Below are 13172 nucleotides of genomic sequence, written 5' to 3' on the forward strand. Positions count from 1 at the left end.
AACAAAATATTTTTTCTTTAACTTTCTTGATGCTTGAAGTATTGTAGGGGATTTGCCTGTGTGGTTTAGGTTGTTTTTCTGAGATTACTACTGCTGAAACTTCTTCTGTGCTGCATGTAATTTTCTAAAATGAGATATAAGTTCAGTGGACAGTTCAATGCCTGCTGTAATATTAGATTTAAATTCCTTTAGTCAGAATGTCTGTTCAGGCAGCTTTGATCATCTTCAGATGAGCAGAACCTAGCAGTTGTTTACACCACTGAGGAAAAAAGTAATATTCAGATAGGATTTATAAAAAGTTATGGCATGTAAAGCAGAGTTTAAAGAATGGGAGTCTCATACTGTGACTTTTTGGCATGTGGTGAATATTGAAGCAATAATCCAAACTGGAGAGAGGAACTGAATGAAGAGATAAAATAACTCTGGCATGGAGTCCCAGCATATACAGAGTCTTCTGAGAGACTCTGAGAATGGTGGGAGTTTGACTCGTACATGCTGCAGCTGTGTTTCAATGGGGATTTATCAGTTTTTCCATAATAGCAGGAGTTTTCCTGCTGCTGCTTGTGCTTTAATGTGCTTTAGTTGTAAACTGTCTCCAAGCACTGCCTGCATTCCTGAATCAAATATTAGTCAAGTTGAACACAGTCCTCTCTACTGAGTGCAAGGTATGTAGTTGATGTAGATTGTACATGCTGGTGGAATCAGAGGCAGTATTTGGTAAGAATAATAGAAAAGTAAGGTCCTTCAGAGACAGAGGATCCATCTGCTTATTTTTATTGATATTTGCTAGAAAAAGAGACCAAAAATGTGTTAAGGAATGCAAGGAGCAAGACTGATAGCATTCATTCAGTATAGCTCACTAATAACCTGGTAGTCAAGAAAACATTATTAATCATCGTTAGATGCAGTGTGATGACAAAAGTCCACACCTCTGCTGTTTTGGCAGACTAATGCTGTGGCACATGCAGCAGTAAAAAGAGGTGTAAGGAGGTTTACAGCCTCCTTACAGCCTCAGGTAGCAGAAAAAACACATATACAGAGCTTAACTGCAAAATATAGGAATGCTAGAATTTCTTTAGGGCTAGATTTGTACAATGAATCAAGAAAATGTGATTTCTGCCTTGAGGATATTTCCATGTTCTGGTTCTTAGTTTTGTCCTAAACTGGGCTGACATTTATATGTTTATCTAAATCATAAAATGAACGAGCTGCAGGAAAACAGTAGTAGGGAAAGATGAAATGACCTCACAAAACTGTTTCAGTTTCATAATATCATAATGTCATACTGAACTTAGATTTTTGCAGGATGTGAAAGAGAGGAACAGAAGCAATAGATTGACATATGCTTTTCATTAAATATTTGCCTTTTTTTTCTCCCCCTAATACACGTTTTCAAGTATGTAACAGAAGTAGCAGAGCTACCTTCGAGTTTAATGTGATTTAAATGGAGGCAATTCTGCTAGTAAAATGAAAATTGGGTTGCATTAGTATTCATAGCACAGGGGTAGGCTGCAGGACAAAACTAATCTGATTATGTGACTGGTTAGCAAATGAACAATCAACGACCTGGCATGAACCTACGTTGGACTTTGTTCAGAAGTGTTAATGTTTGATTGTTATGTGTTGTGTAATCTTCTGAATATTGTGTTCTCTTCAGTATTTTAATTATATGGTTGTGTTCTACATGTGATTCTGGAGACCTTTGCAGGAAACAGGAAATAGTGTGCTGCTTAAAGAGATTTGAACCTTGGTTAAGGTAAAATATTAGTGCTGTGGCTGTGACAGCTGTTCATGAGCATCAGCTGTCCAGAGTTTCAAGTCATTGTGTATTTGAAGAGGAAGGGATGACTGGATGCCGTGTTGCCTAAGCATGGTGGCTTTACTGACAATGAAGATTTTTATAAGGTACAGCACTGGGTATGTGTTTTTTAATATACAGATGGCTAGGATATTCTTGAATTAACAATGTAGTAAGACTACTGAGTAGATGGGATTGCATACAACATTGCTTCCATAGTTTGTGATAAAACAGACTCTATCCAAGTGACCTGCACCTTTGACATCAGTTAAATGGAGTTGTAACTTGTAATCATATTTTTCAGCTGATGCCTTTTTGGGTACACACAGAAGCCTTTATGTTACAGGTTAGAACCAAACCAGCCAAGAAAAAAAAAAAAAAAAAAACAAAACAACAAAAACACACCAAAAAGAAACCTACCCCAGCAACTGGAAAAATTCTCAATGATAGATTTTTTTTTAATGTATAAACAGTGTTGATCAATGGTTGTTAGGAGAGCCTGGGAAGTAAACAGAAAACTCAGTTTCTATATTTTGTTCAAATGAAGTCTCCTGCATGTAGATAAGCAAGTGCCTCTTTTTAATGAAAACCAAAGCCAAAACAAGACACAAAAGCTGTATGATTGGCAATATCACTTTTCTACTGTCCTTTTGACCTTCAAGTTAATTAAATGGTCCCAGATTTACTGATTTTACCATCCAGAGGGAAGAAGATCTGTGAGAAGAGACTGGACATTTAAGAGAGTGTGAAAAACAGTATGTACCAGCTGTGAAAGAAGAGTGACAAAAATGTCAGAGAAACAGCCCTGCAGACACAAAGGGTCAGGAGGAGGAGGTCCCTGATGTGGGAACAGAGATTCCCTTGAAATCTACGGAAAAGACCATGGTAACTCAGGTCATTCCTCTAGCCCACGGAGGACTGCAGAGGAGCAGGTATCAGCTCTGCAGTCAGTGAAGGACCCCATGTGGAGTGCAGGTGGATCTACCTTGAGGGAAGCTGCGGTCTGTGGAAAGCCCCTACAGGAGCAGGCTTCTGGCAGGAGATTCTGCCCATGGAAGGGAGTCTATGCAGGAGCAGGTTTTGTGGCTACTACATTTCTACTACATTAACTAGTCCCAGAATAACACACAGAAACCTGGATGAATTAGTTACCTTGTGTAGAGGTGTGGTAAATAAGGTTGGCCAGAACATCTATAAAATGTAGATGTAAAATGTAAAAATAAGATGAAATAAAATGTAAGTAAGAAATCATCAAAATAGGTGGAGAATATGGAATCATGTTGTTGACAGTTAATGTAAATTGTAACTGGTCTTTAATTTTGCTCTGACCACACATATGCTCTCAGCAAAAGTGGGTTTAAAAACCACTACTCTAAAGGTAGGGCTACAGCCTGCCTTTGGAATATTCTCTTTGAACTTTAAGCCACTCTTGGTTGACAGCAATTGAACAACTTACTGTTAACTATGGTACTTAGAACATAGAACAACACATGAAGTGAAAGAGTATTCCCTGGCAGCTGTGGTGACCTAGCAGAGCCTGGGGAAAATTAACAAGTGGCCAACTGATGCATGCCATGCAACTTCAGATCTTGAGCAAAGTACCTGATGGTTGTATGAAGGCTATATGAGCATATTTTTCTTCCATATTTTGACCAGGTTAGAGTGGCTACTTGCATCCATGGTGATAAAGTTTGAGAGCTGTGCTCAAGCTGAAACTGTCATGAGGCTCATTATGTGGGGACTCACCCAGATGTGATCACACAGCTTTTAATTGCAATTGTTCTCATCAACTTTCCCACAATGTAGCTTGTGAAGGGAAAAAAAAGTCACTATTTATTGCCATATGGATCATATAGATGTAGTCACATTTAAACGAAGTAAGATGCTAAAGCTATGACTATAGTAATTCCTTGAAATCCATGTAGAGTTAATTTATGCTTAGTTGGATCAGTGTATCAAATGAATTGATTTCTATCTCATTGAATTTATGCAGGTAGTAATGTTTGAACAAAGATGTGCTACCGCAAAGCAAATATTAATAAATATAGAATAATAAATATAAAACCACTCATTCTCTAGTGCTATGAACATAAACCTTTAAAGAACTTAGGAAAGACTACCAGTAGCTACCAGATGGATTTATTATGTAAATATCAACTTTTCACAGATTTTTGAGTGTTTTTTGTCTCAGTAGAACAATCTGAAGTTTGTTAGTTTATGTGTTATACACATTCATGGCATAGACATTTGTACATGTTCACATTCTGTCATATGACAACACTATTACTAAATTTACATAAAGAGGTGCTTGTGGGGAAATGAGTGACTTGACTTCCATGTAATTTTCAGGCTGTCCTAATCAAGGTCACATGGGTTGCTGCTTAAAATACATCTCAGTTCTAAACCAAAGTACTAACTCTTCAGGTCTGAAATAAGCCCTGCTAGGCAGTAATGTGCCATTCATCCATCACTCTAGTCCATTGCCATGAAATAATTCAATAGCTTTCCCTTTTGGATGTCTAGTCAATGGCCTGTCCCTAAAGAAAAAGCTGTTATATTTGCAAGCATTTCTGAATGACAGAGAACTGCAATTAAAAAAAAAAAAAAAGTATGATACCTAAATCAGTTGCTGAAGTTTTATAGTCCCCTTTACATTTTGAGCTGATTTTGAACTTCAGTGAAATCCACAGAGCTTTGCAAAAAACACAGCTGAGGGAAGCAGTACGAAAAGAATCAGTATCTCTTGGCTGAGAAGAGTTCAGGCAGAGAAGAGCTTCTTTGCAATATTTCCTTTTTCCTTAATGTCTATAATTTTCTTGACATTGTTCAAAAAGTAGTAATATCCCACTGGCTGTTCCCACTGAGACTTTTCATCTGCAGTCATACTAGTGTAAATTATGTATGTAAAAGACCATTTTGCATAGCTTTGTAAACAGCAATTCTGTTTTTTCATAAAGTCTTAAGTTAAAACTTGCACCTATGTTAAATACCCATGGCTTAAAAAAGATGATCTGAAAGCACAGAAAATGAAATATATGTTTCCACAGGCACATAATCCTTTATGTGGTAATAAAGTCAAAGGAGGGTATGGATTTATCTGTTACTTCTCATAAAGTCTTAGCTTTTGACTTCCAAAAAAAGAATGGTTTTGCCGGAGTCACTTTGAACCTTTCTGCTAGCACATGAAGGCAGTGACAGTCAATGCTTTTTATTTCATGCTTTTTAAATACAAAGAAAGAAAAACCTACCTTCTGAGGTTTAGTGTTTAACACATTTAGAGAACCTCATTTGAGTAAGATTGGTTTAACTTTCCTTACAAAGACATGGAGACCAGAATGATACGAATACTGGTTTGTCTCTCTCCTTAAAAATATTAAAAGGAAAAGTATTAGAAGGTAGACATAACAGAGTTGTTACAACATAATATGCCACCTTGGCTCAGTTGCTTTTGGAGGTAAATAATGATGGGCTCAGCTCTTGCAGTGTTGGATGTAAAAAAGTCTGTCTCATGCCTGTTTGGCATAGGAGCTTTCTGGAATCAAATACTGATGTTGCTGTGCTGCAGATGATTGTTTTGTACAGATGTGGATAGGTCTGTGATTGCCACCTCTCCTGCAGTACTTGGCTTTGGGCATGCTGTAGCATGGATTGTTCCACTGGTCACGTGTGGCAACAGGCTTGATTTTTTTTTTTTTTCCTTCCTTAATTGATGCTGATAACTTGCCAGACTGTTTATTTCCAACCCATGGGAGGATGGCTGGTAGAGACAAACAAGTATCTGCAGTGACTAAAGGAGCATGGAGATCAACATGCAAATATTAAATTGTCTTTTGTGTGCATAATCACCCTTTAGAAACAGGGTTGAAGAAAACTGTCAATTTGTTTAGCTTAATATTTTATATTGATAGAATTCATGTAGTTTGAAAGCAATGTGTGTACAGCTGAAAGCGAGGCAGTTCAGAAAGCAAAGGTAAGACAAGTGCTCTGTTATACCTGGAACCCACAGTCAGTACCTCACACAATACACTCATGTTCTGGTGAGGAGGAACTGGGCAATAACACCAGTCAAATTCACCAAGCCAGAAGGGATACCCTCAGAATTTCTGATTATGGAAGCAACAGATTGAGTTATCACACCACAGTCTTTGCAAAATGCTGAAGGCTAGTTTATTTTATGTGTCATTTAATGTGGTTCAGGGTAGTGAACACTAACAATATCGTTGATCTTAAAGGTAAAAATTATTTTATTTGCATACTCATGCTTATAGTCAAAGTGAAAGTGCAGAGCTTACTTGTTGCTTTCAGTTTAAATCACTTAAAATGTGGATGCTTCCAAAGATCTAATAGTGGCACATCAAATGCTTCACTGTGCTGCCCCTGTCAATGCAGACAGGCCATCACACCATTCTAACAGCTCTATTACCTTTGCCTATTCCTCTTTAGAAATATTTTAGCCACTGGGATCACTGTATTTGGTAATAAATTAAAATTGTTCATAAATGTGTGGAGTGTAAAAAACCTATTCTTTAAATAAGGTTAAGTTCTTGAGAACTTGGAACATAATATTCTACTGCATGCTACAAGGAATTGTTGGTTGACAGGAACTCAAAAGTGCTTGAATTTTGCATGGAACAAGTTCCAACAATCCCTATATAAATACATTTTTTTTAACTCCCATTTCATTGTTTTATAGGCTGGAACCGAAAAAGTGAGAGATCAGATCAGGATTTATTCTACAAGTTTCACAGACAAGGAATTTGCTATCAAGCAAAAACTAATCCTGTTATTTAAGAAAATAATTCTACTTACCTGGAATTTGAGGTCACGAGTGTAATACTTGAGAAATATGCAATTTTGGCCAAATTAATGCCTGTTACTAATATATGAATGTTAACTTTTCGATTTAGATTTATCTCAGGATAGGAAAGGCATTTGGCAACAATATTTTATGTGGCACTAAGCTTTAATGGATCTTAGCTTGAGAATTTGTGGTTATGGAAGAGTGCAGACTAGTTAATGTATAAACGAAAACCAAGAAGGAATCTCTAAAAATTAGATCTCTGTGCTATTTTTCAGTAAACTTAAAACCACTTTAGAGGGCATAGGTGTAAGAAGTTTCAGACAGCTTGCATAACTATAGTTTCATTCAGTAAGGAGTAAAAAGTAAGCACTGAGAAAGATAATGTCATTTGAAAATTCAAGTGTTCTTGTAGCTGTTCAAGACAATGTATGTGTAATTCCAGTGTAACTCTACACGGAGAATATTGGGAGTGTGGACTGTACACACTGTTGTAATACTGTTGATTAACATGACTGGTTAATCTGGTTTGGGGCTGATCTTCAAAATCTATTATTCATTCAAACAGGTGAAGAAAAACCAAGTGATCAGTTGCTGACTTAGGGGCCAGGTACAGCTCAGCTGTGGTTTCTGTGGCATTACCTTTAGGGATGGCTGTGCTAACGGGGAGGCATCTGTGTGAGAACTTGAGCTCAAGTGGAAACAGGTTACTATGGTACACAGCAACATACACACACCAAATTAAGTAGCAGGAGTCCCCTGTCTATGATCTAGTCTGCAAAGTATGTCATACACATCTCCTGGTTCTTGGCTGCAAGCTGTTGCCATGGCCTGTGGAAGGTTGCTAAGTTGCAGGCTGTTTACACTCTCATTCTAGACTGCAATTCCTATTTCCAAGGGTTTCTTTATATCTGGATGAAAGTAGTGTTTGTTTCTTAGCAAGGATTATTTTTGTGCCAGGTAAGTGAATTTAGGGAAGCTTACCAAATCAGCCAAAATAAAGTTTCTTTAAAATAAAGAGATGTGCAGTGGAAAATTTGGTAAATAGATGAAACCAGGAAGATAAGCGGCAGCAATGTGTTGTACTGATGCAGTGATACAGCAACAGATTCATATATGGAAAGAAGATAAGAGAATATGCTGTTATCTACGCTTGAGCATTAAATCTCTGTTTTATTACATTTAGCTGGTGATATAACCTCTTATTTTCTGTATGTTGTGGAACTGCTGGGTAGGGTGTTTTCTGATTTTTTTTTTTTTAAATTTCTGCTGCCACTTTTCCTTGACCTTAAAAATAATGTGTTGATCTAAAGATAAGTTCTGGACTTATTTTTTGACCCAGTTTCAGTCTAAGAAAAAGGCTTTGAAATTTTTTTTTACTTTTTTAATATAATTGGAAAAATAAATTGATTGGTAGGGTCAGTCACCAGTAAGTTTCATTTCTTGTACTATGGGGAGCATATAATAACCACTGAGGATTTTTTACCTAAATGAATAATTGTTTCTGTTCCCTTTTCTGATATAGGGCCACGGCTTGAAGGATAATATCCTTCAGTTTGTGTTTACTTGATTTTTTAAAAAGCAGTAAAGGTTTCCCTTTAGTGTTCCAAACAGCTTTTGTTCCCAAGGTTGTTAATCATTATACAATAAATGGGTTCTATTTCTAACTTACTTAAAATCTAGTCAGACTTTTCAGCAAGACTTCCATTTTTAGGCTGTTTATTAAATTCCAGTCAGTTTTGGAGCTAGAAGCCTATTGCTTAAGCACATATTGAGAAGGAAGTTTTCTTGTCAAACTTCCTTTCCCATGGTTGCTTTTCTCACTTTTTGCTCAACAGCTAATGCTGTGTGTGACTTCCTGAAATGTTATTGGTCATACATAAAACAATTGCAATTAAAAAGTCTGCATAATGAAAAGTAAGCAATTACATTTTTCCTAAAATGGCCCCAGGAGTATAATACACAGGAACTTTCTATCAATCAGTAATTGCTGGGAATCCCAAGAACACTGAAGCCCTACACAGGTACAGTGGGTGCATTAGACTGGAGCACAGTTATTAGGATCTGTGAGCATCGGCTTGTGAAAGTGGAAGATTATTTAAGTCTCCAAAGAAAAAAGCAGGCACATTGTTCTACTTAAAAGTTAATCTGTCATACTGCACGTAAGTTTTGGATCAGATTGCATTCTCTCAACTAATGAAATAAAGTTTAGCTATTCCATACAGTCAAGTAATTGTTTTTACAGTCTTGTTTCTAAACAGCCGAAACACTTTTCTTTTTTCCTTACATATATATTTTAATTAGAAACTTGATATCAAAGTCTGGTTTCAAAAATGAAGCTTACAGTGAGTTAATATTGTATGATTGCTGCTACATACTGTTTTTCACTCAAGAAGCTCCAGGTAGTTTGATCTCCAAATAAGCACCTGGCCTCTCTTGCATCTTTGTGCCAGGCAGAAGAGCCATGTTCCTGCTAGGGCTACCAGAACTCTTGAGCTGGCTTGGGCCACAGCATCCCAGTGCAAATGCACCACAGATGACCTGGAGCATCCCTCCCAAAACTGTGTGGCTCACTCTGGGCAGGAAAGGAGCCATGTGCTGGACTAGCCTGCAGTATTCACTGATTTCTGGGCATTGATGAGGCTGATCGGACATCCTGAAAGGGCCCTGTGCTGAAATATGTTGGGACTTTTTCCAGCTCCCAAGGCATATGAGGCTGGGGAGGATGCAGACAGCTTTACTGGATGTTGAAAAAAAGGAAACCTACCAGATCAGTTATTCCTGTATGTATTTCTGCAATGTCTACTGTAATGTTATTGTGTATTTATACTGCTAAGTTACTTCTAAAAATAACACTTTTTAAAAAAATATGCTACAGAAACCCCCATGTAAAAGTGGAGACCATCTCCTGTAGTATCCTACCTATTGTTGCAGAATAATTTTCCAACACAATTCCTAAAATGGTCAGTCCTGAAAGAACTTCTGTAGTTGAGTCTGCATAAAAGGTCACTCCTAGCAATAAGCATCTAAAATGGTTCATGCAGTTATCACTGCTCTGACACAGCTCAACTTAAAACTAAAAACTATGGATAGCAGTGCTTCTCTGTTAACAAGTTCTTTAATTCTTAGTCTTTCAGTCTTCAGTCTATAGAAGTATTTCCTAGCTGCCGTATTGTCAAATTAGAAGTATTGGTGAGAGCATTAGTTCATAGTTCTATCAGAATTGATATGAGAGGGACAGAACTCCTTTTAGAATTAGTTAGAATTCAATTAGAAGGTCTGGGTCCATAGAATGATTAGTTTAGATTAATCAACACAATCAATTTTCACTTAAACCAGTGGTCTTAAATTATTTGCACTAGAATAGGGTTTCTTATATATAGCTCTATCTCTTTGAAGAAATACAGGCTGTCTATAAATTTTTCAGCAATGAACATTTACCCAAATCACTAATACATCTAAATCAGCTTATCATATAATATAAATGTTTGCCTTTTTACAAGCAAAACTGCGTACCATCTGCTGCCTTTATTTTTTCTATAATTAGCAGAAACATTTGGAAATTGCAATAACACTTTCTCTGTATCTTTACAAGAAAGAATATGACCTTAAAAGGGAAGAAAGGCAAGTCTAGGAAGGAGCACTGCTAATCTAAACATCACCCACAACTTGCAATCAGGGACACCCCCTCCCTTCTCCAACCAGATCTTTCTGTATTTGTGTTTTGTTTCTGTTATTCAAACTCTCTCTCTTCACTACAGATTTCCCTACTTGGAAATATTATCATCTGAGATCACTGTACAGCAATAACAGATAAAGCTGTTCCAAGCTGCAAACTGTGCTATGGGGTAAAAGTTTGGATTCGGTAAAGAACATGCACACTGCAGACACAGGCTACCCCAACGTGGAACTATAAAGTTCATCTCTCACTTTATTAGTGTTCACATTGATCAGGTAACTGTGTGCTGTCTCTATACCTAGTAGACACTTTTCAAATAAGAAAATTGTGAAGAAAAATATGACTTTCCACTTGGAAAGCTGAATTTTGAACTGCTGTCCACTGTTCCAAATTCTCAATTACTGTCTTTGCTAAAATTTCAACCGATTTCAAACTTTGCCCAAGTTTTCTAACTGTAACAAATGGTTTAAAACTCTTGGATTCACAAAAATGCGATGACAATTTTATCCCTGAAAGAGACACTATAAGAAATTGGACTTCTGCAGAGAGTTAGAACTGTGATTCTGGAAAAGTTCAGTGCACAGCAACTGAAAATGCCTTTAAATGTGTTATATGTGTTTGCAAATAGAGTTACAGCTCCAGTTTCTGGACATTCAGACTTTTCCCTAGAATCCTTTAAATACAGCCATTAGGCCGAAACCTGAAGGCATAACTAATGGTTGGTTAATGTTAAGTTGGTACACAGCCTCAGTGAGTCGTCCTGTGAGATCCCCACCTGCACAAATTTTGGATAATAAACCAGCCAATTAGCTGGAAATTACATAAGGCTACTGCATATTGGTACAATTTAGGTGAAATCCACGAAGCAATTGATTCTTGCAGAAACTCTGGTCTCTCAAGTCCCTTCTTGCACACTAATAGTGTGTAAAAATAAGCTGTCCCTTTTTTGCATACAATTCTTCCCTTTTTGCCAATTAGAATCAGCTTTAGCAAATGCCTGGGATGGTAGCAGCAACAATAAACTGAAGGCTTTAAAATAAACTTGGCACTAAGCCTCACTGTGTTGCTAGTTCACTGTTCGATTTGAGGTCAATGGAGGCTTCCACTCAGCAAGTGGCTGCTGTAAGTTAAGTGTACTGAGAGATCCTAAAGAGCTGTGAGGGGCACAAATGCACAGTGTTTATTATTACAATGCGGACACACCACTAAGATGGTAGTTTGTTCCCATAGGAATCAACAATTGACAACAGTTTTTGTAACAGTTAAAAACAACTTGATTATTAGGGTTTTGCCCCTTTGTGCCAAAGCTTTTTGATGGGAACTGTAAGGCTTGCCAAGTTGGAATGACTTACTCTAGTGGGGAAAAAAAAAAAAAAAACAAACAAAAACCACCAACAAAAAAGGAAATGGTCATGTTTAATTTGTGCTTGTAAAAGATGACTGGATTATAGGGAAAGCTTTTACGTTTCAGAATAGTGTTGAGGACTGTACGGGAAGAGCACTGGCCAAGCAGCACTAGAATAACAGGTCATTTTGGCAAAGGAAACTATTGTTAATTCCTTAAGAGGCTTAGGGTGACACTTAAAACTAAATTTAGGGTTATGGCAATGGTTCAACTGTGGAAGTACTTCATCAGTTCCTTCAATCCCAAATACTAACAGTAAATGGAACTCCTCGCCACCTCCCCTGCCTTTACTCCAGCTGAAATTCCAGTTTAGAAGATGACAAATCATAGACAATGCAAATCTAGCAGGGGAAAAAACCCCATACATTTGCCTTTGCTTCTTGACCTTAAAAACAAACCTTATAGTACCTTTAGCTCCTCAGTCTCAGGTCTAATGCTAATAAATTTTAGCCTGTCTACAGCCCCTACTCAGCCTGTAGTTTCACCAATATAAACAGTTCTTCTGTTCCCACTATCGCCAGCCATGGGACGTCCCAAGCCAATCTACATTTCTAGTTTTTATCTCAGTCTTGAACGATCCATCAGGAGATCCAGTTTTTTAGCCCTTCCTGTTGATCTCTCAACCTAACCCTAATCTGCACTAGGGCTTTTGAGGAAACCACAGAAAATCAAGCTGGCCACTTTCTGTCATCTTTAACCTTAAACTAACACACAGTATTGAGTGGCACAAAATGGATTAAGGCAGATCCTGGAGAAGAAATGGACTGAATTATTTTTAAAGATACTGCTTGGCACATCAGAGTCCACAGAAAAATTTTTTTATTGTTCCAAAAGACTTACAAGTGTAAGATGAAGACTCAATATTTACAGGAATAAAGCAGTTCAGATTTGTCCAAAGATGGATTGGTCTCTCTTTACACTGGGGCTTAGACAACAGCCAGGAATTAAACTGTCTGTCAGATGTATTATTGGATCTTGCAGTTTCTTAGTTGAGACTGTGACTGGAATGAACAGAAGCATACGGTTTTCTGTAGACACAGTATGCTGGGATGGTTTCAGGACTTCTGTCATGCTTGAGCTTTAGGATAAAACCCCAAAGTTGTTATATTCTGTCTCATCCATGCTGCTAAAATGTAGGTGTATGGTCAAGAGATAGATATTTGAAGGACAATTATGAGATAGGGTATGGGTAGCTTGACCGTAAGGCTGAGCAAAAACAAACATTAAAATGTACTGCACTGTTCCACAAAGGCAGCAGTGCTACAGTGAAGTCAGCAGAAATGGAGGACTGCAAGAATTCCATTCGCTTTGGTTGCATCTGGAAAAGCGGTGGAATATCACTTAAACAAGTTCAATGAGTATGAGTGAAAATTGGCCAAAGCACTCTTAAAAATAAATTTGGCTGCACATACACTTCAGTGTCATCACCCCTGAATAAAGGAAACAAACAGCCATCTTCTCAGGCAGGATTTCTTTTGACTCACTGAAAGGC

Source organism: Chamaea fasciata, unplaced genomic scaffold (assembly GCF_029207755.1).
Source record: "Chamaea fasciata isolate MVZ Bird 193981 ecotype frontalis unplaced genomic scaffold, bChaFas1.0.hap1 SCAF_3, whole genome shotgun sequence".
Classification (NCBI taxonomy): Eukaryota; Metazoa; Chordata; class Aves; order Passeriformes; family Sylviidae; genus Chamaea; species Chamaea fasciata.